Below are 13,806 nucleotides of genomic sequence, written 5' to 3' on the forward strand. Positions count from 1 at the left end.
AAGAATACGAAATACAACATGAAAATCAAGCAGGATTCAGAAAACAATATTCAACTACCGATCATTTATTTTCAATACACACTTTATCGGAATTACTGAAATTGAAAAAGAAAAAACTTTATTGTGCATTCATCGATTTTGAAAAAAGCATTTGACAATGTATGGCGGAAAGGTCTAAACTTTGTGCAAACAATATCAATGGACACATGTATAATGTTATTACAAATATGTATAATCATATTAAGTCAAGAATAGTACATGGTAATGAGATTTCAATTTTTTTTTAAAATCGTGAAAATGGTGTTAGACAAGGGGAAAATTTGTCTTCATTCTTATTTTCAATATATTTAAATGACATGCAAGACTTTTTTCAGCACAATATTGTTGATGGTTTACCTACGGTATCTGAAATGTTTGAACAACATTTGAATTTGTACTTTAGATTGTTTGCATTATTATATGCCGATGACACTGTCTTGATAGCTGAATCTGCAGAACAATTACAGGTCCAAATTGATGATTTTTATAAATATTGCGAAAAATGGAATTTAAAGACAAACGTTGACAAAACAGAAATCTTGATAATCAGTAAGGGTAATCCAAAACGGAATCATACTTTTGTTTGTGGCGACAAAAACATTGAAATTTTTGACGACATTAACTACCTGGGTATCGTATTTAACACATCAGGATCATTCAAAAAAGCCAAACAAAAACAAGTAGAAAAAGCCAATAAAGCAGTTTATGACATTCTTAAAAAAGGACATTTGCATAACCTATCAATACAGTGTCAGTTAGATTTATTTGATAAAATTGTTCAACCCATCTTATTATACGGCTGTGAGGTGTGGGGATTTTCAAATAATGCAATTATAGAAAGAGTCCACCTTAAATTTTGCAAATTATTATTGAAATTAAAACAATCTACTCCCGACTGCATGGTGTACGGTGAACTTGGCCGACATCCCATGCACATACAAATATAAACGCGTATTATCTCATTTTGGCACAAAATTGCACTTAGTAAAGAAACAACAATAGCGAATCTCCTGTTAAAGCTGGGTAATAATGTTACAAACCAATACGCAAAAGGGGCTTTCAGATTTTGGAACGCAGTTCGCAGTTCACTATTCGCAATTCAATAGTGAACTGCATTCCAGAACGCAATTCGCAATTCAAATTTCTATATGCATAAAACAACACCACACCGGAGTTATAAGGATGGGGTGCCAGTTACCAACCCCAAACACTGTGAAGAAATGGTGATGGTAATCTCTCTAGTTACGTAGATCCGCCCCTCCAATTTTTATGCATAACGCATTACACTTAGTGAATAAACATCGGTTTCGGAATCATCGAAGACCCCTACCCCGGGAACTGAAATTTTTGTGGTAGGGTATTAGTGGTCCTCTCCCACCACTATGAAGAAATGGTGATGTTACTCTCTTTAGTTACGGAGATCCGCTCCTCCGACATTTTTAAATAACGCATTACACTTAGTGAATAAACATCGGGTTGGGAATCATCGAAGACCCCTACCCCGGGGACTGAAATTTTGGGGGTAGGGCATTAGTGGTCCTTTCCTAACACTATGAAGAAATGGTGATGTTACTCTCTCTAGTTACGGAGACCCGCCCCTCCAATTTTTATGCCTTATGCTTTAAATTAAGTGAATAAACATCGGGTTCCAAATCATCGAAGACCCCTACCCCGGGGACTGAAATTTTTGTGGAAGGGTATTAGTGGTCCTCTCCCACTACTGTGAAGAAATGGTGATGTTACTCTCTCTAGTTACGGAGATCCGCCCCTCCAATTTTTATGCATAATTCTTTACACTAAGTGAATAAACATAGGGTTCCCAATCATCGATGAACCCTACCCCGGGAACTGAAAGTTTTGTGGAAGGGTATTAGTGGTCCTCTCCCACCACTGTGAAGAATTGGTGATGTTACTCTCTCTAGTTCCGGAGATCCGCCCCTCCAATTTTTATGCATAATGCTTTACACTAAGTGAATAAATATCGGGTTCGGAATCATCGAAGTCCCCTACCCTGGGGACTGAAATTTTGGGAGAAGGGTGTTAGTTGTCCTCTCCCACCACTATGAAGAAATGGTGATGTTACTCTCTCTAGTTACGGAGATCCGCCCCTCCATTTTTTATGCACAACCCATTACACTAAGTGAATAAACATCGGGTTCGGAATCATCGAAGACCTCTACCCCAGGTACTGAAATTTTAGTGGAAGGGTATTAGGGATCCTCTCCCACCACTATGAAGAAATGGTGATGTTATTTTTTCTGGTTACGGAGATTCGCTCCTCCAATTTTTAACATATTGAATCACTATTAGTGAATAGACATAGGGTTGGGAATCATCGAAGACCCCTACCCCGGGGAATGAGAAGTTGGAGTTAGGGTATTAGTGGTCTACCCCTACTACTGTGAAGAAATGGTAATGGTAGTTTCTCTTAATATGGAGATTGCCCTTCAATTTTTATTGATAAAATATTACGCGCATAGAATAAACATCGGGTTCGGAATCATCGAAAACCCCTACTTATGTTTGAAAGGTCCACAAAAGGAGTGTGGAGTCAAGGAAAGGGATCCCTTGGGCTCTCCTTTTTGCCCTTAGTTTTGGATTGAAGGGGTAGCAAATTTGGCCTCGCGAAGGTGTTTCCAATTTTTAGACCTCTTTAATAGTTGAATATGGTGTTCGAACAAAATGAAACTGATACACGGATGGAGAACAGCGAAGACAAACCTATGGAACCCTCGAAAGGTTCAGCATATGCCTTTATGGGAAATTGAGCTCACCTGAAAGTTCCTAATCTTAGATAATATAGGGTCATAACGAAGGCAAATATCAACTTGGCATATGAAACCTGGACTGTTTTGGCCATAGAGAATTGGGCCTCCTGTTTCTCCCCAGAAAGCCCAAACGTCACGGGGACTTTCTCCTTTCCAAATGAGTACCAAATTTTAAATCCAGGCGAGCTTTGTGATGATGCAGGAGCTCCATTTCTACATGATATGATCCTCTAGGGTAGCCACATAGGCTTGAAAACTGTATTCCACATTTCCTAGGCGTATATCCACGGGACCGGTGATAAATCCTCTCATCCTTGCGTTTTCGCCAGCCTGCACAAGGGTGACAGTCATGTTGCTTTATGAGCGACTTTGGATCAAGTTCCTCCTAGACAATGGTGAAAATAACACTGACCTTATTACCTGTGTTCACTACTGCTTGCAGTTGCACTCCCTGGATTGTCATTTCTACAATGGATCATGTGGTCAGGCGTAATTGCCCAACGGGGGCAAAGAAGTATCTGTAGGGCCCAGAAGCATGCTAACAGGGCATGTCATCCGTCTCCTTCGCTGCTTAGCCAAAAACCATCTCCAACCCATTTTTCTCCTCTGGCTGAGAAACTTTCTGCGTCGCTGCTTCCGGGCATTTCTCAAGTGTCTCATTATCCACGTCCTCCTCCTGAACAGGTGACATCTGATCTGGTTAATACTCCAGCTCCCTTTCTCCAAACCCTTTCAGCTCTGGCACTGCAATATCCTATGGGAATTCGAACCTGTCTGGGACACATGACTCATCCATGGAGAAGGCTTCAAACTTGTCGTGTTCCCATCCGATGATTTAGTATCCAGATTCCTCCTTCTTCTCTGGTGCCTCCAGGAACCGGACTCGGATCCTGTTGCTCTTTAAATGACGCACACAATTGAGTGCACGGTTGTCCCTTTTCCCCGATGACTCGTGCAATGAGCTTTTTTTGCTTTGCCAGTGTCCAATACCAATATCGTAGGCCTTTCCGAAGAGCGCTCCGGTGTCAACATCTATACATCCCCGTGGATAGACCCTTCTTTAGCCAATGGTGGATGGATCGTCGCTCCCTGCATCGGAATTTTCCCTAGGCTTCACCGTTGCCTTCTGGGTGCATCCTTCCAATACGGGACTTTCGAGATACGGATCCACTCTGACTTTTATCGCGCGTTGAACGTAATTGTAGGGCATGTCACTTCCGGATTACAATAACAACTAAGTAAACAAACATGGAATATTTCAATTGCTATCAATTTCCTGCATTTAAATGCTATCTTTGAAAGAAAGGAATCACTACAACCATTTTATAGGAAAATACAATTGATTAAATTATGCGAGTCGGCGCGGGAAATAAATCTAGGGAATATCTTGAGGATATTGGTAAAACTTTACGCCTTGCATCCAATGGTACGCGTCTTAATGCACTTTTTCCCTTCCATCTAATTTACACCCAGGTACTAAGCACCAATAGTGACTTGGATCGTCATCGTGGGACTGCGCATAGCTCTTTACGGACCGTCTGTTAGCGAAACACAATACATGTATGTATCGTTGTCAACTTTGCCCTACAATTGGTTATTATCACGTGACCGTGGTGTATAAACGTCAAATATAATCGGTCGTTCCGGTATATCCCGAAAGTTCCGTATTGAGCTACGGTCAGCCCCTCTTGAAATAGACAGCAGCCCCACACTTGAAACACCCGGGGGTTTCTGTTCATGTCCTGCAGTGATGAATGGTTCATCTGGGGGAAGGATTCTGTCCCGCAGTTCCTTCTCCGGTTCCTCATTTCTCAGACATGTCCCGTAAATCCTTCAATGACATCGTTCCCACCGGTTGTTGGACCTCCTCCTGGATTACCATCCTCATTTCCTTCATGGGCTTAAATTGACTTTGTTTATCGGGAATGCTGGTAGTACTGCATCCTGTCCACACATGTAGCTTTCTTTACATTCTTAGATATACCATCCAGGGCGTACAAAACTGCATCTCGATCCTCGACTATAAAACAGCCGAGCAATGAAATGTGAATGCACATCAGGCACAAATGGAAAAACATGTATCGCTAAGGTGAGGACCCGTTCCGCCCACTGGTTCAGCGATTCTCCCACACCGAGAAACTGACTGGAAATTCATTTGATGTATGCACTGACGATTTGAAGCGCTTCTCGAAACGTCTCAAGATCTCAGCCAGTGAGGGGTTATCGTCCATCTCAAACAACAAGGTGTAATAGTCACTCGAAGTGTCATTTCAGAAGTAGAATTGGATGTGATGCTCCATCTCTTTCAATTGTTGATTGCAAGCTACATGTAGCTGAACAATCTTGTGGAAGAAGGATTTCCAAGTAGATTTCCCATCATACCGCAGATCCGTGTACCTAGGCGAGTTTCTACCTCTGCCAATCGCATGTTCCCCTGCATAAGAGTACCGGGGATCTGGACGGGGGTTGGGGGGGGTTGGGGGGTTGGGTTGTACTTGGGATAGCCCCCGGGTGGAACGCCTAGAGAAAAGCGTTTGTGATTCTGGTTCACCTAAATGTAACTGGGACGAAACGTTGGCTACTCTACCCCCTCTCCCTCTACCTACAAACAGTGGTTACAAGGCTGTGCCTGAAAATGAGCGCAGATGGCCCCTGCTAATGATAAAGGACGGTCATGGCAACGATGTGGTGCATATATGTGCCCGCATATCCATAAACCACAGGGATACCAAGGATTAGGCGTACTGGTCACTCCCCCAGACCTGTCAAGGAAATGGAATGCGTAGCTTTTGCGATGTTGTACTGTATGGTAAAGGGCCAGAGGATCCTTTGAGATCAGGACAATGGAGGGACTGCAGGACCTGGTGAGTTCCAAGAATCAAAACCTAGCAGGTTTGTTTTACAACTTTCATTCAGAAGACGCGCAAGTTAATAAACGAGAAAACGTCTGCATTTTTATTTCAATCGTTGTCAACTGCATACTTTGTGATATTTCAAGACTACATGTACTCGATTCAATTTATTGGATCTCATCATCATTATGAAATGGTATACAAAAATATAAAGACAAAAAGCTGTTTTATATATACATTTAGTAAATTATACATGCGTGTAATGAAGTATTTATCAAGTTAGAAAAAAAACCCGTGTTATTATTAATGTGAAATATGGGCATTCTAGGAAGGGGAGCACAGTTCATTTTATTTTGAAAGTACGGAGTTTTCTAAAGGTTTGTTTAAAAGTAGAGATATTTTTAATTTTCATTTGTTTAGGTGATAAAAATTTGATTCTTTGCTCACATTGCATCACAGTTGAGTACATAAATAAATTCATCTCCGGAATACGGACATAAAGTCACAGGACAAAAAGTCACAGGACAAAACGCCACTGGACAAAAAGTCACAAAATCGGAAGGAAAAGTCACAAAAATGACAATGTATATACACTTGTATTATTATAATAAAAAATCTCTTCTAAAAATCAAAATAATATTTAGATCGGTAAAGTTGGCTACTAGTAACCAGCTACTAGTAACTGGCTACTTAAAAAGAGAAAAGTTGGTTACTAGTAGCCAGCTACTTGAACCAGGAAAAGTTAGCTACTAGTAGCCAGTTACTAGTAGCCAGCTACTAAAAGTAAGAAAAGTTAGCTACTCGTAGCCAGCTACTACAAAATATAAAAGTTATAATTACTGATAGCCAGCTACCAGATAAAGGTTAATGAGTTTGAAAATTATTATCTATCAGATTTATTTCTAAAGAGAACGAGGAGTCGTATGATATTTCAAGCTCAATTATCCCCAATTACATAACGTTGCAATGCAAAATACAAATAAACTTTTTCAACTGAGTGTTTACTTTAAAAATGATACAGATTGAATTCAGACCTTCATTCATTTGATATACCATCCATTTTGAAATGTTGAAATTTCAGGGTAACTCGAATCAAATTGTAAAAGTAGCAGATATCTCAAAATGGATGGTATATCAAATGAATGAAGGTCTGAATTCAATCCGTATCATTTTTAAAGTAAACACTCAGTTGAAAAAGTTTATTTGTATTTTGCATTGCAACGTTATGTAATTGGGGATAATTGAGCTTGAAATATCATACGACTCCTCGTCCTCTTTAGAAATAAATCTGATAGATAATAATTTTCAAACTCATTAACCTTTATCTGGTAGCTGGCTATCAGTAATTATAACTTTTATATTTTGTAGTAGCTGGCTACGAGTAGCTAACTTTTCTTACTTTTAGTAGCTGGCTACTAGTAGCTAACTATTCTCTTTTTAAGTAGCCAGTTACTAGTAGCTGGTTACTAGTAGCCAACTTTACCGATCTATAATATTTTACAATAAATATGATATTTAAAAGGAATAACAATTTTATAATTATTATCAAAATCTCATAGATGATATAAATTTTGCATATATATATATTTTTAAACTTTACAAAAAGAACAGATATGTTTTCAAATATATATCAGAAATAAATATTTTTTTATTTTCTTATAAACTGTGACTTTTTGTCCTGTGACATTTTTTTCTACTTTCATAAAATTTCTAATTGTGACTTTTTGTCTTATTTTCTTATAAAACTGTGACTTTTTGTCCTGTGAATTTTTGTCCTGTGACTTTTTGTCCTGTGACATTTTGTCCTACTTTCATAAAATTTCTTATTGTGACTTTTTGTCCATGGTCATTTTGTCCGTGACTTTTTGTCCTGTGACTTTCTGTCCTACATTCACCTTAATCACCTACATATGTATTCCTAATTACAATGGAAACCTTACGTTAAAAATAAACAACTCCTTATGGTAAACATTTCTTTGAGCTGCTATTTATCAAATTGAAATTACTAGCATGTGATTGTCGTTGTTCATGACCCTTCTTTTATTTGGTGAAACTGTGCTGCACATGCAGTGAAACAATGTACCGACGAGTGGTGGGAAAAACACAGGTGTTTACAGGTGTATGCAAAATTAGGAATTTTCAATTGAGCTCAATTTGTTATACATCATGTAACAGATTATTAATTTGTTATAACAAATTACTAATTTGTTATAACAAATTAATAATCTGTTATAAGAAATTAATAATCTGTTATAACAAATTAATTATCTGTTATAACAAATTATGAATTTGTTATAACAAACTAAAAAAAAGATACTGCTGCGGCCCTAATATGCTTCCGTACCTATATGTGACCTTTTAAAAGTATTCTATGTGTTTCACCTTCTTGTTCTCTATCTGTCTATCCGCTTTCTTTTCATTCATCACCCAAAATTCAATTATTAGAGAGGTCTGAAAAGTGGTCCACCCATGGGAATCCAAAGGGGGTACCCCTACAGCCCCAAACTGAGAACGGAAAACGATGGCTTTAGAGGTCCCCCTCCTTGCCTGCATACTCCTTTTGTGGATTCTTCAAAGATTAAGTTGTTATTGGCCATCATTATGACCCTACATGAAATTATCACGCTACATGTAAATTCATGAATTTTCGGGTGAGCTCAATATTGCCCTTAAAGCCCTATGTGACCTTTTTAAAGGTTCTATATGCTTGGTTTCATTGTTGTCTAGTCCTTTATCAGTTTTGTTTTATTTCAATACCCTACAGACATTTATAAGAGAGGTCTGAAAGGAGACCATACCCTTGGAAGACCCCAGGAGGCACCCCTAAGACATCAAATGAGGGCTGTAAATGATAGTACTAGGCACCGGGGTAGGCGTCTTCAATGATTCCGAACCCAATATTTATTCACGAAGTGCATTGCATTATGAATAAGAATAGGAGGGCGGATCTACGTAACTATCAAAAGTATCTTCAACAAATCTTCACAATGGTGGGAGTGGACTACTAATACCCTACCCCCAAAATATCAGTCCCTGGGTTAGGGGTCTTCGATAATTCCAAGCCCGATGTTTATTCATTAAGTGTAATGAATTATGCATAAAAATTGGAGAGGCGGATCTTTGTAACTAGAGAGAGTAACATCACCATTTCTTCATAGTGGTGGGAGAGGACCACTAATACCCTTCCCGAAAAATTTCAATCCCTGGGGTAGGGGTCTTCGATGATTCCGAACCCGATGTTTTTTCACTTAGTGTAATGCATTATGCATAAAACTTGGAAGGGCGGATCTCTGTAGCTAGAGAGAGTAACATCACCATTTTTTCACAGTGGTGGGAGAGGACCACTAATACTCTACCACAAAAATTTCAGTCCCCTGGGTAGGGGTCTTCGATAATTCCGAACCCGATGTTTATTGACTAAGTGTAATGCGTTATGCATAAAACTTGGAGGGGCGGATCTCCGTAACTAGAGAGAGTAACATCACCATTTCTTCACAGTGGTGGGAGAGGACCACTAATACCCTACCACAAAAATTTCAGTCCCCGAGGTAGGGGTCTTCGATGATTCCGAACCCAATGTTTATTCACTAAGTGTAATGCGTTATGCATAAAACTTGGAGGGGCGGATCTCCGTAACTAGAGAGAGAGTAACATCACCATTTTTTCACATTGGTGGGAGAGGACCACTAATACTCTACCACAAAAATTTCAGTCCCCTGGGTAGGGGTCTTTGATAATTCCGGACCCGATGTTTATTGACTAAGTGTAATGCGTTATGCATAAAACTTGCAGGGGCGGATCTCCGTAACTAGAGAGAGTAACATCACCGTTTTTTCACAGTGGTGGGAGAGGACCACTAATACCTTACCAGAAAAATTTCAGTCCCCGGGGTAGGGATCTTCGATGATTCCGAACCCGATGTTTATTGACTAAGTGTAATGCGTTATGCATAAACCTCGGAGGGGTGGATCTCCGTAACTAGAGAGAGTAACATCACCATTTCTTCACAGTGGTGGGAGAGGACCACTAATACCCTACCACAAAAATTTCAATCCCCTGGGTAGGGGTCTTTGATAATTCCGGACCCGATGTTTATTGACTAAGTGTAATGCGTTATGCATAAAACTTGGAGGGGCGGATCTCCGTAACTAGAGAGAGTAACATCACCATTTTTTCACAGTGGTGGGAGAGGACCACTAATACCCTACCACAAAAATTTCAATCCCCTGGGTAGGGGTCTTTGATAATTCCGGACCCGATGTTTATTGACTAAGTGTAATGCGTTATGCATAAAACTTGGAGGGGCGGATCTCCGTAACTAGAGAGAGTAACATCACCATTTTTTCACAGTGGTGGGAGAGGACCACTAATACCCTTCCCGAAAAATTTCAGTCCCCTGGGTAGGGGTCTTCGATAATTCCGAACCCGATGTTTATTCACTAAGTGTAATGCGTTATACATAAAACTTGGAGGGCGGATCTCCGTAACTAGAGAGAGTAACATCACCATTTCTTCACAGTGGTGGGAGAGGACCACTAATACCCTACCACAACAATTTCAATCCCCGGGGTAGGGGTCTTCGATGATTCCGAACCCGATGTTTATTGACTAAGTGTAATGCGTTATGCATAAAACTTGGAGGGGCGGATCTCCGCAACTAGAGAGAGTAACATCACCATTTTTTCACAGTGGTGGGAGAGGACCACTACTACCCTACCACAAACATTTCTGTTCCCGGGGTAGGGGTCTTCGATAATTCCGAACCCGATGTTTATTCACTAAGTGTAATGCGTTATGCATAAAACTTGGAGGGGCGGATCTCCGTAACTAGAGAGAGTAACATCACCATTTCTTCACATTGGTGGGAGAGGACCACTAATACCCTACCACAAAAATTTCTGTTCCCGGGGTTGGGGTCTTCGATAATTCCGAACCCGATGTTTATTGACTAAGTGTAATGCGTTATGCATAAAAATTGGAGGGGCGGATCTCCGTAACTAGAGAGAGTAACATCACCATTTTTTCACATTGGTGGGAGAGGACCACTAATACCCTACCACAAAAATTTCTGTTCCCGGGGTAGGGGTCTTTGATAATTCCGAACCCGATGTTTATTGACTAAGTGTAATGCGTTATGCATAACAAATGGAGGGGCGGATCTCCGTAACTAGAGAGATTACCATCACCATTTCTTCACAGTGTTTGGGGTTGGTAACTGGCACCCCATCCTTATAATTCCCGTGTGGTGTTGTTTTATGCATATAGAAATTTGAATTGGGAACTGTGTTCTGGAATGCAGTTCACTATTGAATTGCGAATAGTGAACTGCGAACTGCGTTCCAAAATCTAATTGCCCCTACTCACAAAAGATATATAGTGGGAAAATATTTTGAAGAGAAAAACAATACTAAACAACCTCTCAATAGCGCCGCCGCCCCCTCCCTAGTCCCGTGCAGGCCTGATGATCTACAGAGTATGTGCTTTGGATTTGTTTAAAAACGTTTATTGAGCAGAGTGGAAACTGAAATTTTATATAGGTTAGAATGAAATATTGATTTTTTCTAAGGGTCCTATGTATGAAATCGATCTTTTTTTTAATTACAATGTGGGTTTAGAAAATTGTTAAAGAGTTTAAATACCTTGGTTTTATTATTATCTTTTCACCTGTTTTCTTTTTAAAGCAAGAATAAATGTGCGTGACCGAGTTTAAAAACCAAGGTACATGTATGATGTAATCTGGAAAATTGGACAATTCGACCTTCCTGTGAATTGCGAGGTATATTTATTAGATAAAATTGTTGCGCCAGTTTTATCATATGTTTGGGAAATAAGAGGTTTTAGAAACCTGAATATCATTGAATGTGTTCATTTAAAACAAATTACACATACTTTATCTGAAAAATAGTACCCCAAAGTTTAAATTTATGGCTTACAGTGAAACGGGCGCTTTCCCTTATCTGTCATAAGACATGTTGTTTATGAGAATGGTATCATATTAAGATAAAAATACTTGGTCACTTACTAGTATTCTGAAGCAGAAAATTGATGAACAAAATGATCACTTGTAAACCTACATGTTTGTTTGATTGATTGATTGTTTTGATGTTTTCCGCCACACTCAACAATTGTTCAGTTATCTAGTGGCGCCCAGTTTTTGTTGGTGGAAGAGAGAACCCAGATAAAATGTATCTGGGACAGATACAATGTATCTGGGAAGAGACCACTGACCTTCCGAATTAAACTGGAAAACTGGTGAGAGGCCGTGTGATTTTGAGCGCGATGCTCTAACCACTCGGCCACAGAGGCCCCTCCAAAACATACATGTACATTTTTTTTTACTTTTGTGGAATGTCTAATATTTGGAATGATCAATTTCTGTATAATCACAATCTGTCTGAGTTGTATTTTTGATACTCGGAGATCTCCCCATTATAGGGGTTGTAACTAAGTTTTCAACTTCTACAATTGTTATTAATAAAATTACAATTTTCAACCGACAATATTGTTGTGTAGCCGGGAAATTACATAGAAATATCTGGTGTCTTACCTTAACTAAGCATGGAAGACAACAGCCAAATGAAAAGGTGTGCTTCTAAGGAAGGGGCAAACAGAATTGGCGCTCAAGCAGGACGGATACGGTGACGTAGGAATATACCTGGGTCAGTGGTCATGCATAAAAATGAGTACGACTTGGGAGAATAAGAACTTATTATGCGTTTACACTACACTCCTCCCCACTTTATAATTATAAGAGGAATGTATATGGAAAAATTATACTTTAACAGTATGACTATACAAGAAGTGCAAAAATACAACGAAAATTCTCTATACAAGTACACTTGAACGGACACTATACAACCCTTAATTAGCAGGGGAAAAGTATGAAGAATATAAAGAAAGTACGTACAATGATAAATTCCACTTAAACCTGGACAGAAAAATATCCAGCCCTAAATTCAGCAGGAATTCGTAAACATACATACTACAAGGTATACAGTCGACGACAGTTTTTCACAGTTTCCTTCAGCTGGTACTGCACAGTCATTTGAAGCTTAGATGCAACTACTGTAGCAATGTCGCTAATGAGAGCTGGAATATTTATAGTTCCTCCACCGGGTTTCATGTAGGGGGAATCTGTTTCCAACAAGATGCGATTCATTGGGAAAGACTTAAGTCCAGCAATTTGATCTGCACTAAAACCCTCTACAGCACCTGTGAACCCGAAATATACACATGAAAAACCGTCCATCCATTCCTTGACCAATTCTGAATCACTGGTAAAGCAATAAAGAAGTATCGGTTGGTTTGTATTACATGACTTCTGCAAGATCTGCATACAGCGAGCATGTACATCCATACCAATCCTGTCGGATAAATTCCACGAAGATGTAAAGAAAGGACTCGGACCCTGCGGGCAAGCATTAACACCTGACGTAAAACTTCTTCCTGACGTCTCCAAAGCTTAACTGGTACAGTACGATCCAACCCAACTTCTCATAAGGCTACAACATAAGGAAGATCCAACAAGTCAATCATGTGAAAAAACCTTTCCGGAGAGAGTTTCTCTAAACGCTTAGGATTTACGCCTACAGTTATTCCCCATGGTTTTCTGATGTGCCCTATCTCTTTATGAGTGGAAGACTCACTGTAAATCATCACTCCATCTGAAACCGTCAGTTCCAGGTTGGGACGCTGACTACAGGACAGACCGTAGGAGATGAGGTCATCCACCGATTTCCGATCCAAGTGGAAATGGCTGTCAAAGGCCTCATTCACAGTGACAATATCAACGCTGTAAACCTACACAATGTCAGAAGGCTGTTCTGCGGGTCTGCTTACAGCGGAGCTACCAGCCTCTATGTCGGAACCATAGCTAACATCAATCACTGTAAATTCGTCTTCTGTCGATGAGTCCATTGACGGAACCTGAATATCAGAGATGTCCCTAGTATGTTCCGTAACACTTGTAACAAACCCATTTGTACGAAACTCTTCGCGCTGAATAGGCTGCAAAAGTGACAACAACACTATTAAACACCCCCAATGAAAAAGGGCTGCTGGGGAGTTGACAGGCGAGACAGTAAATCCTTCTGGTGGTTCCGTCCATCCTTGAGAGACACTCTATTTTCTCATACAACCGATGGTAT

General features: G+C 39.8%; 1 protein-coding gene across 6 annotated transcripts in view; it reads right to left on the minus strand.

The window, feature by feature from the left end:
- The window catches only part of LOC125681353 (heat shock 70 kDa protein 12A-like), a 30,426-nt gene extending 18,124 nt beyond the window's left edge, over positions 1-12,302 (minus strand). For 5 of the 6 annotated variants that reach the window (XR_008800608.1, XR_008800607.1, XM_048921399.2 and 2 more), the window contains exon 1: positions 12,207-12,290. The gene's annotated coding sequence lies outside the window, so the exon portion shown is untranslated. Of the gene's footprint in view, positions 1-12,206 lie in introns of all 6 variants that reach the window. The other variant, XM_048921397.2, reaches the window with a different exon arrangement.
- Between the last annotated feature and the right edge of the window lie 1,504 nt (positions 12,303-13,806).

The sequence above is a fragment of the Ostrea edulis genome, chromosome 2 (genome assembly GCF_947568905.1).
Source record: "Ostrea edulis chromosome 2, xbOstEdul1.1, whole genome shotgun sequence".
NCBI classification, from domain to species: domain Eukaryota; kingdom Metazoa; phylum Mollusca; class Bivalvia; order Ostreida; family Ostreidae; genus Ostrea; species Ostrea edulis.